Source organism: Oryctolagus cuniculus, chromosome 8, assembly GCF_964237555.1.
Source record: "Oryctolagus cuniculus chromosome 8, mOryCun1.1, whole genome shotgun sequence".
Lineage (NCBI taxonomy): Eukaryota > Metazoa > Chordata > Mammalia > Lagomorpha > Leporidae > Oryctolagus > Oryctolagus cuniculus.
The window spans coordinates 60,404,810-60,424,524 of record NC_091439.1 but is presented as its reverse complement, the minus strand read 5'-3'; the positions used below and the strand labels follow the sequence as shown (position 1 = coordinate 60,424,524).

At 38.1% G+C, this 19,715-nt stretch overlaps 1 long non-coding RNA gene across 1 annotated transcript in view; it reads right to left on the bottom strand.

The window, feature by feature from the left end:
• LOC103350738 (uncharacterized) overlaps nucleotides 1-19,715 on the bottom strand; it is a 411,608-nt gene that overhangs the window by 178,289 nt on the left and 213,604 nt on the right. The window contains exon 3 of the long non-coding RNA XR_011378324.1: nucleotides 10,051-10,147. This is a non-coding gene — a long non-coding RNA (uncharacterized lncRNA). The remainder of the gene's footprint in view (nucleotides 1-10,050; nucleotides 10,148-19,715) is intronic.

Here is a 19,715-nt window from a genome sequence, read left to right as displayed (position 1 = left end):
TTTTTTCTTTATTTGTGTGGAGATCACTCAGCTATGCTCCCTGCAGCAACTTATATGAATAGTAAATTTTCACGTTCCCCAAGATGAATTTTTTTCTTCTGAATATGGTTTCCTTTTTCTTCTTGTTTGTTGTCTGGTAAATGCACGTTATAAATTTTACGTTTTTGAAGCCTGGATTTTGTTTTATTCCTTTTATGGTACTTGATTAAGCTCCTTTTAAATTCTTCTTCTGTGTAGCCCCAGACTCTCATGTTCTCTACTCCATATATTTTATCAAACTCTGGCTCCCTAAGTGCCACTCTCTGTCTTCTCAACATATGAGACTGCAGGCCCTGTTTGGGTTCTCCCTTTTAGCAACATAGTTTGGAAATTACTAAAACTTGTAAGACTCTGGTAGTGGCACAATTCACCTTTCATTTCCCTTTCTCAATTCTGTGATTCCTGTTCTGCAATGCCTGAGATGTTTACTTCTTTTATTTAATCCAGTCCTTTTCCAAAAGACTAGCTCTGCACTACTTTCTCATGGCTATAGTTAAGACATCTGAGCATCTTAGAATTTTAAAAACAGTAACGATGGTTTCGATTTTATGCAAACAATGTGCTCAATTTTATCTGATGGCATTTGAGTTCCTTCCTAGCCTAGGAATCATTCTGTGTGTGGGTGTGGGTATGGGTGTGGGTGTGTGTGAGTGTGGGTGTGTGTGTGATTCTTGCTCTCTTCCTCATATTTTCTGTGTATTTTTGCCTCTCATACTAGAGAGAATACTGAGCAAACATCTTTATGAATGTTTGCCTGAGAAATGACAGCCCCAAAAGAGAAGTTGGGAAAATTATAGAATAAATAGAATAATTAAAGTCTGTTCATCAAAGCATGACTCTAAATCACTCAAAATTTTCAAGATTCCTCAAATTGTGAAACTGTAATGCACATTGAAGAGAACGTGAAATAGTTAAATAGTCAAATCACAGGGAAACAAAATAGTGCTTAACCTTAGCTAAGAAAGTAGTGTAGGTACTGATAATATCACACAGAAAATAAGCATCACGTAAAGATCTTTGGAAAAACATAGGGAAAATTCCTGGTAGCATCAATATTTGAAGTATGTGTTTCTTGGCCGGCACCGCAGCTCACTAGGCTAATCCTCCGCCTGCGGCGCCAGCACACCGGGTTCTAGTCCCGGTCAGGGCACCGGATTCTGTCCCAGTTGCCCCTCTTCCAGGCCAGCTCTCTGCTGTGGTCAGGGAGTGCAGTGGAGGATGGCCCAAGTGCTTGGGCCCTGCACCCCATGGGAGACCAGGATAAGTACCTGGCTCCTGCCATCGGATCAGCATGGTGCACGGGCCGCAGCGCACCTGCTGCAGCGGCCATTGGAGGGTGAACCAATGGCAAAGGAAGACCTTTCTCTCTGTCTCTCTCTGTCACTGTCCACTCTGCCTGTCAAAAAAGAAAAATTAAAAAAGAAAGAAGTATGTGTTTCTCACCAAAACAATGGACTTTTAAAAACTCTCTAAGAAAACATAAGTCATTCACATGTTTTTGTAGCAGGCACATCTGCAAAATTTGAAGATAGTAAAACCATTAACTATTACAAAAATACACATGTACAAAAGCAAGCAAAAATAGAAAAAGCTCCAATGAGACTAAATTCTCTGAGGTCAGAAAATGTCTCAATCATTTGTTATACAAACTGGAAACCCAACAAATACTAATGGAATTAGATTGTTCTGACTAGATTTGGAATATTTTTAACTAAAAAAACTTCATATTTAGATGAATTACATGAAAATTTGAAGAAAAAAACCATATTGGGCGATATATTGCTAAGCATAGAAGAGAAATAGGTGGAAGAATAACAGATCACATTAGCTTGTAACAATGACTGGCTTCCTTTTTTCCTAGCAGTAGATAGAAGACATTGCCATGGGATATCCTGAAGGAAATATTGTATTCCTAGAATTTGAAATGATGGTTGAACACGTTTCCTCCCCTAATGTCAGATTCACTGGGAAAACTGGATTTCCACATGTAGAAGCATGAAGCAAGACCCCTACCTTTCAGCTTACACAAAATTCCACACAACATGGATTAAAGATCTAAATCTATGACCCGACACCATCAAATTTTTAGAAAACATAGAAGAAACCCTGCAAGATACAGGCACCGGCAAAGATTTCTTGGAAAGGACCCTAAAAGCACAGGCAGTCAAAGCCAAAATTAACAATTGAGATTGAATCAAATTGAGAAGTTTCTGTACTACAAAAGAAACAGTCAGGAAAGTGAAGAGGCAACCAACAGAATGGAAAAAAATGTTTGCAAACTATGCACAGATAAAGGTTTAATAACCAGAATATACAAAGAAATCAATAAACTCCACAACAACAAAACAAACAACCCACTTAAGAAATGGGCCAAGGACCTCAATAGACATCTTTCAAAAGAGGAAATCCAAATGGCCAACAGGCACATGAAAAAATGTTCAAGATCACTAGCAATCAGGGAAATGCAAATCAAAACCACAATGAGGTTTCACCTCACCCCAGTTAGAATGGCTCACATTCAGAAATCTACCAACAACAGATGCTGGCAAGGATGTGGGGAAAAAGAGACATTAACCCACTGTTGGTGGGAATGCAAACTGGTTAAGTCACTATGGAAGTCAGTTTGGAGATTCCTCAGAAACCTGAATAAACCCTACCATACAACCCAGCCATCCCACTCCTTGGAATTTACCCAAAGAAAATTAAATTGGCAAACAAAAGAGCTGTCTGCACCTTAATGTTTATTGAAGCTCAATTCACGATAGCTAAGACCTGGAACCAACCTAAATGCCCATCAACAGTAGACTGGATAAAGAAATTATGGGACATGTACTCTATAGAATACTATATAGCAGTAAAAAGCAATGAAATCCGGTCATTTGCAACAAAATGGAGGAATCTGGAAAACATCATGCTGAGTGAATTAAGCCAGTCCCAAAGGGACAAATATCATATGTTCTCCCTGATCGGTGACAACTGACCAAGCACCAAAAAGGCAACCTGTTGAAGTGAAATGGACACTGTGAGAAAGAGTGACTTGATCAGCCCTTGTCCTGACTGTTGATGAACAACTTAATACTTTATCCCTTTTAGTATTTTTTGTCCTGCTTAATACTATTGGTTGAACTCTGTAATTAACATACAAGTATTCTTAGGTGATTAAACTAAACTGAAAAGTTATTTCTGTTAAGCATAAGAGTGGGAATAAGAGAGGGAGGAGATGTACAGTTTGGGACATGCTCAAGCTGACTTGCCCCGAATGGTGGAATTAGAAAAGTGCCAGGGGATTCCAATTCAATCCCATCAAGGTGGCATGTACCAATTCTATCTCACTAGTCCAAGGGATCAATTTCAGTTCACAATTGATCATACTGATAGGTCTAAGAGTCAAAGGGATCACACAAACAAGACTAGTGTCTGCTAATACTAACTGATAGAATCAAAAAGGGAGAGAACGATCCAACATGGGGAGCAGGATACACAGCAGACTCATAGAATGGCAGATGTCCTAAATAGCACTATGGCCTCAGAATCTGCCCTTAAGGCATTTGGATCTGGCTGAAGAGCCCATGAGAGTATTTTAGGCATGGAAAGCCAAGACATTCTAGCAAAAAAAAAAAAAAAATAGGACCTAAATGAAAGATCCCTGTGAGTGAGATCCCAGTAGAAAGAACGGGCCATCAAAGAAGGAGGTACCTTTCTCTGAAGGGAGGAGTGAACCTCCACTTTGACTATGACCTTGTCTAAATAAGATCGAAGTCGGCGAACTCAAGAGGCTTCCATAGCGTTGGCAACTCATGAGAAGAGCCTAGGGTGATTACTGACGCCATAAACAAGAGTGTCAAATTGTTAAGTCAATAACAGGAGTTAATGTGCACTTATTCCTCATGTAGGATCTCTGTCCTTAATGTGTTGTTCAATGTGAATTAATGCTATAACTAGTACTCAAACAGTATTTTACACTTTGTGCTTCGGTGTGGGTATAAACTCTTGAAATTTTTACTTAATTTATACTAAATTGATCTTCTGTATATAAAGAGAATTGAAAATGAATCTTGATGTGAATGGAATGGGAAAGGGAGCGGGAGATGGGATGGTTGTGGGTGGGAAGGAAATTATGGGGGTAAAAGCCATTTTAATCCATAAGCTGTACTTTGGAAAATTATATTTATTAAATAAAAGTTAAAATAAATAAATAAATAAAATAAACATGAAAAAAGGAATTCTGAAAAATGTGTTCTAGCACATTCTCTATAAATCTGAAAATTTACAAAATGGAAAATATCAATGTATAAAAAATAAAAGCTAACATTTTAGTTATTCACTTTACATTAGAATATTTGTTACTTTTAAGATTTATTATTCAGACTGGCCCTATGGTGCGGTGGGTTAAAGCCATCTGCAAAGCTGGCATCCCATATGGGCACCGGGTTGAGTCCTGGCTGCTCTACTTCCAATCCAGCTCCCTGCTGATGGCCTGGGAAAGCAGCAACAGATGACCCAGGTCCTTGGGCCCTCATATCTATGTGGGAGACCCAGAAGAAGCTCCTGGCTTCTGATTTCAGCCTGTACCAGTCCCAGGCATTGTAGCCATTTAGGGAGTGAATCAGAGGATGAAAGATCTTTCTGTGTCTCCTCTCCCTCCCTCCCTCTTTCTCTCTCCCTCTCTCCCTCTCTCCCTCTCTCCCTCTCACCCTCTATCCCTCCCTCTCTCTCTCTCTAACTCTCTAACTCTGCCTTACAAATAAATAGATAAATCTTTTTGAAAAAGATTTATTGTTCATGTTAAACTAGGAAAAGGAAATTGAAAGGATAAAGTGAATAGGAATATTTTGGTGGATTATGAGGGAGAAAGAATTAACATCCAATGAACACCATTTACCAATCACAGGTAACTGCAAAGAATGAACATGCCAGCCATCCCTAGGATGAATTTTCTCTCTCCAGACAGATTATGTAATGTTTTTCTAAAATCTAAGCTAATAAATTGGGAGAAACTATTATAAAATGCATTTAGCAGAGTCACTTAACACTTCTATACCAACTGAGTAGTTTCATTGCTTGACACCACTATCACTGGTGAATGACTTGGTATCCTTGTAATTTTTCTTTACTATTATTCAACTGCTCGGTAGTAAAGTTCTACCCATCAATATTTCACATTAAAGAAAAAGACAGCTGCTATCAGGTAACTATTTTCTATTTTTTATTTTTATTTATTATTTATTTATTTTTATTTTTTGACAGGCAGAGTGGACAGTGAGAGAGAAAGAAAGGTCTTCCTTTGCCGTTGGTTCACCTCCAATGGCCAGCACGGCCGGCGCCAGGTACTTCTCCTGGTCTCCCATGGGGTGCAGGGCCCTAGCACTTGGGCCATCCTCCACTGCACTCCCTGACCACAGCAGAGAGCTGGACTGGAAGAGGGGCAACCGGGACAGAATCCGGCGCCCCGACCGGGACTAGAACCCGGTGTGCCAGCGCCACAGGCGGAGGATTAGCCTAGTGAGCCGCGGCGCCGGCTTAACTATTTTCTTAACCTAATAAAAGTTTCAATATTTCAAGGAAAACAAAAGAAGAACCTTAATAAGTTGCTCATTCTTATTTTATATAATCCATTGTATCATTTGCTAATTATTATACATTTGTATAATCACATATACCTATCATTGATTGCTACTTTAAAGAAGAGGAAAATTAAACTGTTTAAAGTGAATGTGAACAACTGAAGCTAAGCAAAGCTAGTCTTAAAGGCTGTACATACAAAATGAATAGGGAATTTTGCAGTGAAAGCCAAGCAGTCAAGGTACCTCAAGAGCAAATGCAGAAGTTAGTGTGTACAGTTATTGCTTCTTGGCCTTTTGGCTAACATCAAGTATGGAAGTCAGTATGTAAACTTACTTGGCATTTGTTGTTGTTTACTAGTTTAAGTAAATTTTTATTCTGAGACTATAAATACTGAGAAAGAAGAGACAGGTAATCATAAAGTGACAATATAGAAGGGCAATTAATACTGGAACAAAGTTTATAAATAATGCAATTCTGAGGAAGATACAAATACTTAGGACTGTAAAATAAAAATAAACTCATTAATCTTGAGCAACCAAAATTACTGCACCAGAATATAAAATCTAGAATAATATGAAATAGCAAAAATTATATACATTAATATATGTATGACATATGTGGTTTGATCTTGAAATTGAAAGCCTCTTATCCCTAAAGAACAAAAATGATAGAATTAGCCTTCTCAGCAATAAAAAAAAATTGTGGTCCGTTTAATATCCATAGGTTGCTTTTTCCCCAGAGCTATTGATAGTGGTTTTTATTCATATTGGGTTATTTTTTGTCCTCACTTTATCAATTCTTTTTTTTTTTATCTTTTATTTAATGAATATAAATTTCCAAAGTACGACTCATGGGTTACAATGGCTTCCCCCCCCATACCGTCCCTCCCACCAACAACCCTCCCCTTTCCCACTCCCTCTCCCCTTCCATTCACATCAAGATTCATTTTCGATTATCTTAATATACAGAAGATCAGCTTAGTATACCTTAAGTAAGGATTTCAACAGTTTGCTCCCACACAGAAACATAAAGTGAAAAATAATAGATGATTTTTTTTAAATGATGATGAAATCAGATCAGACCTATTGTCATGTTTAATCCCAGTGAGAGTCAAGTTGGGAATTGAAAATTTCTTTCTTTTTTTTTTTTTTTTTTTTTTTTACAGAAGATCAGTTTAGTGTACATTAAGTAAAGATTTCAGTCGTTTGCACCCCCATAGAAACACAAAGTGAAATATACTGTTTGAGTACTCGTTATAGCATTAAGCCTCAGTGTACAGCACGTTAAGGACCGAGATCCTACATGAGGAGTAAGTGCACAGTGACTCCTGTTGTTGACTTTACCAATTGACACTCCTGTTTATGGCATCAGTAATCTCCCTATGCACCAGTTATGAGTTTCCAAGGCTATGGAAGCCCCTTGAGTTCTCCGACTCTTATCTTGTTTAGACACGGTCATAGTCAAAGTGGAGGTTCTCTCCTCCCTTCAGAGAAAGGCACCTCCCTCTTTGAAGACCTGTTCTTTCCACTGGGATCTCACTCACAGAGATCTTTTTGCCAGAGTGCCTTGGCTTTCCATGCCTGAAATACTCTCATGGGCTTTTCAGCCAGATCCGAGTGCCTTTAGGGCTGCACTTTATCAATTCTTTATTTCTCCACCATGGGGCCTCAAACTCGCAGTGGAATAACATGAGATATAAACCTAAAACACACACACACACACACACACACAAAATGGGTTAATTTTTTAAGTAAGACACTCTCAGTTTTAAAATACAGTTTCTTACTCTCCATCTATTTGTAAACTCTGTGAGATGTGAGATGTGAGGATGTGAGATTACCTCAGGTAATCAAAGTCACATACACAAATTTAACAAAGCATCTGCCCTGGATAATTAGTCCTATGCACTGAAAGTGGCATATAATTCACAGAATATATATTCCAATACATAACACCTAAATGGAAATAATCTAGGATTATACTGAAGTTAGCAGTTTTCTTGCTGTTCTAAGAAAAAGTCAAGCATATACTAAAAGGAAGATTACCCTGCCATCCAAATTTTTTTTGACAATGAGCTGTGTTAATGGTATTTTTGTTTGTTAAAGCATTCCATGTTCTTGTTGACAGAGTCAGTTTCCCTGTGGTTTTGGAATCCTTGGCTTTCCCTTCTTGTCTACTCCATATGGAACATATCTTTACTTTCTTTTTTTAGTTGTTTGGCAGATCCATTTGCAAGCACTACTGAGAAAAGGTTGACTATATTACCTTTCCTCTCTGGTTGCTGTTATGATTTTCTCTCTGTATCTGACACAATCGTACAGTAATTATGGTTTGACTGGATAGTTTTTGTGTGGACGTGTGTGCTTTTTTAGCTTGGAGACCAGGAATGCTCCTTTACATCTGATTTTTCTTAATGGCTATCTTAAAGGCTTTGCTTTTTGACTGAAGTATTCTTTTTTCTGGTACCTCCCTTTTGCAGATTTTGTTGTCAGTATGTTTTTACTTCTCATTATATACTGTATTTCTGTTGATCTTGTGTCCATCAGTATTGGCATATGTATATGTGTATACATTTGTATCAGTGTCGGTATGTGTATGTATGTATGTCTACACACACACATAGAAAATCTTCAGTCATTTTGGTTAAATTGCTTAGTTGCTTTTCAGAGTACACTGATCTTTTGTGATATTTTCTCTTTTATCTCTTTGTTTTTATTCATACTATACTTATTTTACATTCATATTTTCCCACTATCTGAAGACCTAGGGGGTCTAATTTGATTTTATTGTATCAGGTAACCCATCTTGGAGTAAATAAATTCTAATTTATATTATGGAACTTATTTTCTTATTTTTTAAACATTTATTTAGTAAATATAAATTTCCAAAGTATAGCTTATGGATTAAAATGGCTTTTACCCCCAGTAACTTCCCTCCCACCTGCAACCCTCCCATCTCCCGCTCCCTCTCCCCCTTCCATTCACATCAAGATTCATTTTCAATTCTCTTTATATACAGAAGATCAATTTAGTATATATTAAGTAATGATTTCATCAGTTTACACCCACACAGAACATAAGTGTAAAATACTGTTTGAGTACTAGTTATAGCATTAATTCACATTGAACAACACATTAAGGACAGAGATCCTACATGAGGAGTAAGTGCACATTAACTCCTGTTATTGACTTAACAATTTGACACTCTTGTTTATGGCGTCAGTAATCACCCTAGGCTCTTGTCATGAGTTGCCAAGGCTTTGGAAGCCTCTTGAGTTCGCCGACTTCGATCTTATTTAGACAAGGTCATAGTCAAAGTGGAGGTTCACTCCTCCCTTCAGAGAAAGGTACCTCCTTCTTTGATGGCCCGTTCTTTCTACTGGGATCTCACTCACAGGGATCTTTCATTTAGGTCCTATTTTTTTTTTTTTTTTTTTTTGCTAGAATGTCTTGGCTTTCCAGCCTAAAATACTCTCATGGGCTCTTCAGCCAGATCCAAATGCCTTAAGGGCAGATTCTGAGGCCATAGTGCTATTTAGGACATCTGCCATTCTATGAGTCTGCTGTGTATCCTGCTCCCCATGTTGGATCGTTCTCTCCCTTTTTGATTCTATCAGTTAGTATTAGCAGACACTAGTCTTGTTTGTGTGATCCCTTTGACTCTTAGACCTATCAGTATGATCAATTGTGAACTGAAATTGATCCCTTGGACTAGTGAGATAGAATTGGTACATGCCACCTTGATGGGATTGAATTGGAATCCCCTGGCACTTTTCTAATTCCACCATTCGGGGCAAGTCAGCTTGAGCATGTCCCAAACTGTACATCTCCTCCCTCTCTTATTCCCACTCTTATGCTTAACAGAAATAACTTTTCAGTTTAATTTAATCACCTATGAATACTTGTATGTTTATTACAGAGTTCAACCAATAGTATTAAGTAAAACAAAAAAATTACTAAAAGGGATAAACTATTAAATTGTACATCAACAGTCAGGACAAAGGCTGATCAAGTCACTCTTTCTCATAGTGTCCATTTCACTTCAACAGGTTGCCTTTTTGGTGCTTGGTCAGTTGTCACCGATCAGGGAGAACATATGATATTTGTCCCTTTGGGACTGGCTTAATTCACTCAGCATGATGTTTTCCAGATTCCTCCATTTTGTTGCAAATGACCGGATTTCATTGCTTTTTACTGCTATATAGTATTCTATAGAGTACATGTCCCATAATTTCTTTATTGGAACTTATTTTCAACAAGTATTACTTTCTCATACCCAAAGGCATCCTAAAAGGATCGCGTCTTTGACTGGTATTCTATTTTTTTTTTAACTTAGGACCTTTACTACAGAGTACCCAGGCATCTTACAAAAGATTTTTCCCCCAGATATGATTAAGAAATTTTTTTTGTCATTGACTTGGGCTAGAAGATTGAGTTTTTACAGTACCTTTTCCATAGAAGATGGCCAATCCAGCTTCCAGACTGTATACAGGGTCTTGGTTCTTCTTTCCTCATGCAAACTCAAGACCATAACTTCTGTTGCTCTGTGAATATTAAAGCCGCAGTTACTACATCATAGATCTTATATATGTGTTTTGTATTTTCCAAGATGAACCTATAAATGACTGATGAGCTTACTATTCTTCCCATCTTTGCCCCTAGTATCAGGTATTTCCCTTTATTTTATTGATTGGTTATAAAAAATGAATGGTCAATAGAAATTTCCTGCATAATTCTTTGCCTCAGTTTCACATAGTCTATATGAAAATGCCAATCTTGGGAGCCATTCACTGAAAATTATAAAGATTCCCAAAATTTCTGCATCTCTATAATTGCCCCTTTCACACTCACACCACTATTCACTCCTTGATATCAATAGGATTTTAGAGATGCTAATGAATTTCTATTGTTTTAAGACACAGATATCAGAATTTATTTTTATAGTAGGCAATTAAAAATAATTCAATAGCATAAATTTAAAGAACCCTTTCTGTTGACTACCACCATCTTCTTTCCTATGTTGATATTGCCTTTATGTGGGTGACTACTTCACTGTTGCTAGCAACCGAATTTTAATGAAATTTACCTCTTACAAAAGGATGTTATTGGGAATTACTTCAAAAAGTTTTATACATCTTTCAGAGGGCCTTGGAGCAAAGCCTTTATATAAAGCAAAACAAGGATACTAATTTTATTACATGTTTTAATTTTAATGAATAATACTGCCTAGTATAAAAACAAAACCACACTTCTCAGAAACAATTGTTTCTCCAATGTAAACACTATGGATATATTGGAGTAATTTTATAGAACAAATTAAGAAAGCACTTGGTACAATCCATCCATTTTGTTCTCTTCTATTTCCATAGTTATAAAGGGAAAATGCTTAGAAAAGACTAATGATTATCTCCAGTAACAAAGAAAACCAATCATTTCCTTTTTTAAATCCAACCAGCTTTACTTATAAAAGCAGCAGAGAATGCCTGGCTCTGAATTGTACCTTTTTCCTCTGTCATCTGAAAGAATTACATCTCTGAAAATATCTCCAAGGGCCAGTGCTGTGGCTTGGCATGTAAAGCCACCACCTGCAGTGCGAGCAGCCCATATAGACATCATTTAGAGTCCTGACTGCTCCACTTCCCATCCAGTTCTCTGCTATGGCCTGGGAAAGTAGTAGAAGATGGCCCAAGTCCTTGGACCCTGCACCCACATTGGAGACCAGGAAGAAGCTCCTGGCTCCTGGCTTTGGATTAGCCCAGCTCCAGTCATTATGGCCATCTTGGGAGTGAACCAGCAGATGGAAGACCTCTCTACCTCTCTCTCTGCCTCCTCCTCTCTTGAACACTGCCTTTCAAATAAATAAACATATATAAATCATTTAAAAACAAAAGTATATCCAGAAATTTACTGTTTGACTACAAATCCTGCTATTTGTTCCAATATTATCATTTCTTCATTCCCACCAAATCTATTGTTAAATCTCACTCCAGAATTTTATTCTCTTTTCCCTTTCATTTTTACCCCTTTTAATAGGCCCACTGCAGTCCTCATTTTCTTTCATACCTGCCCTAAAGTCCTTTTTCAATCACCTCGGGAACATGGTCACAGGTACTCCCAACCAGTTCCCTAGTTCTCACGTTTTCACATCATGAACCTCACAACTCCCTAAACCTTGATCAAGTCTTTCTTGTTCTAGCCAATTTGATTTAGTTTCATTCAACATACATTCTATTGAATGTGTAAAATCAACCAGGTACAAAGAGATGACTTTTCTGTGTTCAGGTGAATGTCCAGGAAGAAGATAAAAGAGGACACACAGAATATTGTAAGAAAGAAGAACTCAAGTGATCCATAAACTCATTAAAAGCCATAACTCAGGTAGGGAAAAATCAAAGCATGTTGATGCCACTATACAGTCATGGGCTGTGGACTTCTCCAAGTTTTCAGCAATGTTTTACTTGTTTAAGGATAATACTTGCTTCACTTCCTCAGCATTAGTCCAAACCAATTCACTTTCCTCAAAAGTTAACAGCTGCCAAAGCACCTCTCAGTAGGCACCCTCTTACCTCGTGTAGAAAATACAGATCATCACCCATACATCCTCTCAGTTCATCATTTCACATTCTATAAATTAAGCTACTTTTGCACCATGCTAATTTTCAATTTCATAGAAAGCGCTTCCTTTCCTCATATTCAACACCAAATTTTCTAATCATGCTTTGTTCTCAACCCTTTCCATCTCCTACAGAGAACTTGCCTCAACAACAACCATCTCATTTGACCACAACACAACATTTCTCAATTACCTTCTTTCTACATAAAAATTTTTTTGAAGATTTATTTTATTTATTTGAAAGACAAAGTTACAGAGAGAGGTAGAGACAGAGAGAGAGATGTCTCCCATGTTCTGGTTCACTCCCCAAATGGCCACAATGGCTGGAGCTGCACTGATCTGAAGCCAAGAGCCAGAAGCTTCTTCCAGGTCTTCCACGTGGGTGCAGGGGCACAAGGACTTGGGCCATCTTCTACTTCTTTCCCAGGCCATAGTAGAGAGCTGGATCAGAAATGGAGCAGCCGGGACTCAAACTGTTGCCCATATGGGGTGTCAGCACTTCAGGCCAGGGCTTTAACCCTTTGCGTCACAATGCCACCCCCTGCATAAAAATTTAGCCATGCTTGGCCGGCACCCTGGCTCACTTGGCTAATCCTCCACCTGCAGCGCTGGCACCCAGGGTTCTAGTCCCTATTGGGGTGCCGGGTTCTAGTCCCGGTTGCCCCTCTTCCAGTCCAGCTCTCTGCTGTGGCCCAGGAAGGCGTGGAGGATGGCCCAAGTGCTTGGGACTTGCACCGGTATGGGAAACCAGGAGGAGGCACCTGGGTCCTGGCTTCGGATCAGCACAGCACACCAGCCATAGTGGCCATTTAGGGGGTGAACCAACGGAGGGAAGACCTTTCTGTCTCTCTCTCTCTAACTCTGCCTGTCAAAAAAAAAAAAAAAAATTAGCCATGCTTTAAAATGCAAAAAAAAAAAAAAATCTTTCAATCCTCTATTTGCCTCTAATTTGCCTCTCACATACTCTAGCTTCTCATTCTTTCTCAATTAGTGGTTTGTTTTTTGTTTTTTGTTTTTTGTTTTTTGTTTTTTTTCATTGTCGTTATAAAGCACCTTGTGATTAACTTCTTTTTGTTAAATCATGGTAACCAAACTCTGATCAGGACTGTTTGTTTTCAACCCAATACCATTACCACAACTATCCAAGCCTGCAAAATTCATTCCCCAGAGCCCTTCTCTTTACACGGTGCTGGATCGGGGCTCACCAATCCAAGAACCCCAGATGAAAATTAGGCTGCAGTGAGGCAGAAGCTTCATTCTCTAAAAGCCCCGACATTGGAGAGAAATGTAGAGAGATAAGAGAATAACCATGGCTTTCACAAAAGCTTTGAAGACACACCTCCTTCCCATCAAAGACTAAGACAATTACTAGCGGCTTCCCATAGACTTTTTAAATTTTGCTTAAGGAATACAACTTCATGCATGTAAACATACATACTTGGGAACATGATGCTTCCTCCTTTCGTACCTGCCTCTCACCCATACTCCTGCCCTTCTTCCTTATCCCTCTCCCTTTCCCATTGTTATTTTTTTTTGAGATCAATTTTCTTTCTTTTTTTTTTTTTTTTTTTTTTTTTTTGACAGGCAGAGTGGACAGTGAGAGAGAGAGAGACAGAGAGAAAGGTCTTCCTTTGCTGTTGGTTCACCCTCCAATGGCCGCCGCGGCCAGCGCGCTGCAGCCGGCGCACCGCGCTGATTGAGATCAATTTTCAGTTAATTTTTATACTCATAAAACTAGCCCTACACCAAGCAGAGAGTTCACTGATTAGTATGAAGACAAAGAGAAGAAAAAAAAATCTCATAGAATTTTTGAGACTTTAACAGCACCTGGCAAACTTTTGAGAAAGCTTTGTTTTAGAGTTTCAGACTGAGATCTTCAGAGTCAGTTGCTCTGACCAATAGCAATAGTTTATATGTATAATGAGTTGCACTGAAAAAAGAATAGACTTCTGTAAATGCGGAAAGGAAAATATAACTGGAGCTATCTCAGTAAATTACTATGAACAACTCCTTCTGAATTATAGCTCTCCATAAATTCCTTGAGCATTTTGAGCTCTTCTGTGGTCTCTTGACCATATGTGCAACATGTTGGACAGTTCTGACACATAGTGACTTTCTTACATTCTTATTTTTGTTTTACCCTCAGGAGGCAATGCAACTATCTCCACAAACCTATATTCTGGATTCTATCCTGTATGTCTTTGTGGTTCTGAATAAATACTTATGTAAGGAACAACAGAAAAAAGTAAGCAAAAAAGATAAAAAAGATTTTATGAAAGTGAAGAAATTCCACTTCTAAAAAGTAAGCAAAAAAGATAAAAAAGATTTTATGAAAGTGAAGAAATTCCACTTCTAAAAACCTCTTCCCAAATTTTATAGGCTCAAAGGTCTAAATCTCTTCAAGAAAATATCTAAAACCAAGTAGAAAGATATTGATGTTTTTCACCACTAAAATTCTTTAGAGTAATATCAATTGTATACAGGTGTCTGGAATAGTTATTCATACCAGCTACATAAGTAAAAAGCAATTAATTTTTAAAAATTATATATATGCATGTGTATGCATGTATGTGCAAAAAATAACATTATACTGTGCCCTTTAGGAAATCAAGATTAAGATTCTCAACTATTCACAACATTAGCATGTTAATAGGTAAAAGAGTAATAATCAATTTAATTTGTGAGGTTAACTTTTCCATAATATTTTGACTACAATAGCAATCTACCTACTGACAGCATGAATAGAAAGTTTCCATAATTCTGTAAAAGCTAGGTCAACATCTTATAGATACACTCTATGTAATCCAGCCCATTCTGTCAATATCTTAACTCAAGCAGAAATGTGAATTCTATAATTCCGTGAAATCAGACATGAATTTCTAAAATAGAAACAATGAAAAAATGTACTACATCTCTTGGTTAAATTCAAATGTGGGAAATCTGTATGTAGCACAATAGTCTTAAATAAGACATGCTGCAGATGAAATAAACAAGAATCTGGGTATGGTAGTCATTTCAGTTGATTACATCATATCCCAAATTTAGAAAGTCTATGATGTTACCATGGAAACTGTTTTTGCTTAAACATAGTTGTAGATATTCTTTAAACACAAATTAAATTAATTGAAGGCAGGGGTACAATGTTGGAAACATTTAGAAGCCTGCAGAATGATTCGGTCTGCTTACATAGAAGAATTAAGTAGACTAGTAGCAAAGGGTCGAGTAGGTAAACTAATCTTCTAAAATGAACAATACATACAGAATATTTTCAAACAGAACAGTAAATACTTCAAATAAACAGAATAATATGAACTGCAAATACTAGCCAATCCAAGTTCAACAAGAAGTTTACATTCCACTGTGAATAGAACGATGAACTCTCTGATACCTATTTTTGGTATTAAAGCTTGAGAATAAGAATTAATCTTTCCAGGGATTGCCTAGCATATAGTAAACACTTAAAAAGTATTAATTACTTTAGCTAATGAATGGAATAAATAGCACAGAATGTAACAATACTACAGTAACAATGTTGGGACTCCGTGAGGTCCAATAAATAGTACTGCAGCTTTTATTGAACCAGTTAAAAATTAAAGGGAGATAATGGGCCAGCATTGCAACATAGTAGCTTAAGACACTGCCTGCAATACTGGCATCCCATATGAGCACTGGTTCGAATCCACGCTGTTATAAAGTTATACAGAGAGAGGAGAGGCAGAGAGAGCGAGAGAGAGAGAGGGAGGGAGGGAGGGAGGGAGGTCTGGTTCACTCCCCAATTGGCCACAATGGCCAGAGCTGCACCGATTCAAAGCCAGGAGCCAGGAGCTTCTTCCAGGTCTCACATGTGGATGCAGGAGCCCAAGGATTTGTGCCGTCTTCTACTTCTTTCCCAGGCCATAGCAGAGAGCTAGATCAGAAGTGGAGAAGCCAGGTTTGGACCGGCACCCATATGGGATGCTGGCACTTCAGGCCAGGGCGTCACCTCACTGTGGCACAGCACCAGCCCTCAGGCTGTTACATTTTCAAGGCAGTTCCAGGTTCCTGGTTTCAGCCTGCCCAAGCCCCAGCATTGTAGCCATCTGAAGAGTGAACCGCATGGACGGATGATCTCTCACTCTTTGGCTCCCTCCCCGCATTTCCTCCTTCCCTTAACTCTGGCTTTCAAATAAATATTTTTAAAAGAAAATAAGATAAACAAAAACAAAAGATAGGCTTAATGCAAATGTCATTTTTACAAACATTGCTTTTAATACTGAACAGTCTAATAGTAAAGAATAGGACCTATATCTGTAGCAAGCAAGTTTCCTAAATGTGAACTCAGATTTTAAGACATCAGCCTGGCACAGCAGCACCAGGCCAGAACACATATTCTCTTTTGGGAATCTGTATTTGTAAACCTTACCACATGGATGAACAGAGCAGAAAGTATAATATATGTTAACAACTTTCAAACAAAATAGAGAGCTTTCTTTTAAAGTGACTGAGATAAATACTCAGCTTATTCCAAAACTTATCATTTGCATAACACCATTCCTCCCAGAATGAGGCAGGTAAGGATGGCGAGACAGGAGGTGATCATTGTGTCAAAGGACTAAGTACCCTATACTTATAAAGAATCACCAGGCATTTGAAAAACTGTCATCTCCATACCAATTATGGTAGAATTTTTTATTTAATAATCAATTAAGCAGCAGATAGGAATAACATATTCTAGAAACTTAAGAGGCTAACTCATAACATTTTTCAATTTTTCATTCAAATTGAGAAGTAATAATGGGGGCTGGCTCTGTGGTGCAGAGGGTTAATGCCATGGCCTGCAGTGCTAGCATCCCATATGGGTGCCGGTTCGAGACCTGACTGCTCCATTTGCAATCTGGCTCTCTGCTATGGCCTGGGAAAGAAGTAGAAGATGGCCCAAGTCCTTGGGCCCCTGTATCCATGTGGGAGACCCAGAAGAAGCTCCTGGCTCCTGGCTTAGGATCAGCGCAGTACTGGCCATTGCAGCTGGTTGGGGAATGAACCATCAGATGGAAAATTTCTCTTTCTCTCACCCTCTTCTCTCTCTGTGTAACTCTTTCAATTAAATAAATAATTTTTTTTAAAAAGAAGTAATTATGGATACTTACTAGATCCAAATATTCTAAAAGATGTTGAAGTCATGAGAATAAAGAAAATATTCAGGGTCTAAATTCTCTAAGTTTATTTATATTTATTTAAGAAGTTTGCAGAAAGAAACAAAGAGAGACTGACATACAGAAAGAAAGTTCCTATCTGCTGGTCATTCCCCAAATGCCCTCTACAGCCGGAGCTGGACCAGTGTCAGAGCCAGGAATCAGAAGCCCTGTATAGGTCACCCAGGAGACATGCAGTAACCCAATCACTTGAGTCATCAATGCTGCCTTCCAGTATTTGCATTGGTGGAGAGCTGGTATGATGAGCTAGAATTAGGAATTGAACTGAGGCATTCCAATGCTGGATGCAGGTATCTTAACCAATAGGCTAAATGTTTACTCTCTCATAAGACTGATAACTTAAGAGAGAGATATCTATTGAATAAGCAATTATAAATCAGAATGATATTAAGACACAGGAAGTATAGAATACACTAGAAGCTCATAGGTGAAAGACTTAACCTTGTGAATTTGATGAATTCTATTAAAAGGGCTCAGTATTGACTCTCTCTCTGCCTCTCTTTCTCTTACGCTCTCTTCCCACTTTTCCTTCTTTGCTCCTTCCCTCCGGTATGTCAGGTTTCACCCCAATAAACTCCCTTTAAAAAAAAGGGGGTGGAGTGGCTCATCACTGAAGCCAAGAGTCAAAGCACTATTAAGAATTACATTAACAAAGAAACTTAAGTGTTTCTCAGGCAAATAGGAAGTAAATGCATTGATATAGAGCAAAGAGTGAGAGCTTCAATTCACAAAGCTAAGACCTGGAATCAACCTAAATGCCCATCAACAGTAGACGGGATAAAGAAATTATGGGACATATACTCTATAGAATACTATACAGCAGTAAAAAACAATGAAATCCAGTCATTTGCAACAAAATGGAGGAATCTGGAACACATCATGCTGACTGAAATAAGCCAGTCCCAAAGGGACAAATATCCTATGTTCTCCATGATTGGTGACAACTAACTGAGCACCAAAAAGGAAAACTATTGAAGTGAAATGGACACTATGAAAAAGAGTGACTTGATCAGCCCTTGTCCTTACTGTTGAGGAACAACTTAATACTTTATTCCTTTTAGTATTTTTTTGTTCAATACTATTGGTTGAACTCTTTAATTAACACACAATTATTCTTATGGATTAAATTTAACTGAAAAGTGATTCCTGTTAAATATAAGAGTGAGAATAAGAGAGGCAGGAGATGTACAGTTCGGCATATGCTCACTCAGACTTACCCCTAAATGTAGATCTAGAAATGTGCCAGGGCATTCCAATTCAACTCTATCAAGGTGGCATGTATCAATGCCATCTCACTAGTCAAAAGGATCAGTTTCAGTTCACAATTGATCATAAAGATAGGATTAAGAATCAAAGGGATCACACAAACAAGACTAGTGTCTGCAAATACTAACTGATAAAATTAAAAAGGAGAGAACAATCCAACATGGGAAGCTGGAAACACAGCAGACTCATAGAATGTCAGATGTCCTAAATAGCACTCTGGCCTCAGAATATGCCCTTAAGGCATTTGGATCTGGCTGAAGAGCCCATGAGAGTATTTTAGGCATGGAAAGCCAAGACACTCTAGCAAAAAACAATACCTAGATGAAAGATCTCTGCGAGTGAGATCCCAGTGGAATGAAAGGGCCATCAAAGAAGGAGGTACCTTTCTCTGAAGGGAGGAGAGAACTTCCACTTTGACTATCGCCTTGTCTAAATAAGATCGGAGTTGGTGAACTCGAGAGGCTTCCATAGGCTTGGCAGCTCATGACAAGAGTCTTGGGTGATTACTGACACCATAAACAAGAGTGTCAATGTGCTAAGTCAACAACAGGAGTCACTGTGCACTTACTCCCCATGTAGGATCTCTGTCCTTAATGTGCTGTACTATGGGAATCAATGGTATAAATAACTCAAACAGTACTTTACACTTTGTGTTTCTGTGTTGGTCAAACTATTGAAATCTTTACTTAATATATAATAAATTGATCTTCTGTATATAAAGTTAATTGAAAATGAAACTTGATGTGAATGGGATGGGAGAGGGAACAGGAGATGGGAGGGTTGCAGGTGAGAGGGAATTTATGGGAGGTAGCCACTGTAATCCAAAAGCTGTACTTTGGAAATTTATATTTAATAAATAAAAGTTTAAAAAAAGAGTGAGAGCTTGGTATTGTCAGCAAATTCAGCAAGACTAGAATGTAGTGTGAAGATGAGAGAAGACAGATTCTATTGAAGAAGTAAGTAGGTAAGACAAATAGCTAGATTTCGATTTTAGAATAATCACTTTGGCTTCAGAGAGGGGGAAAATCCAAAATGAAGGTA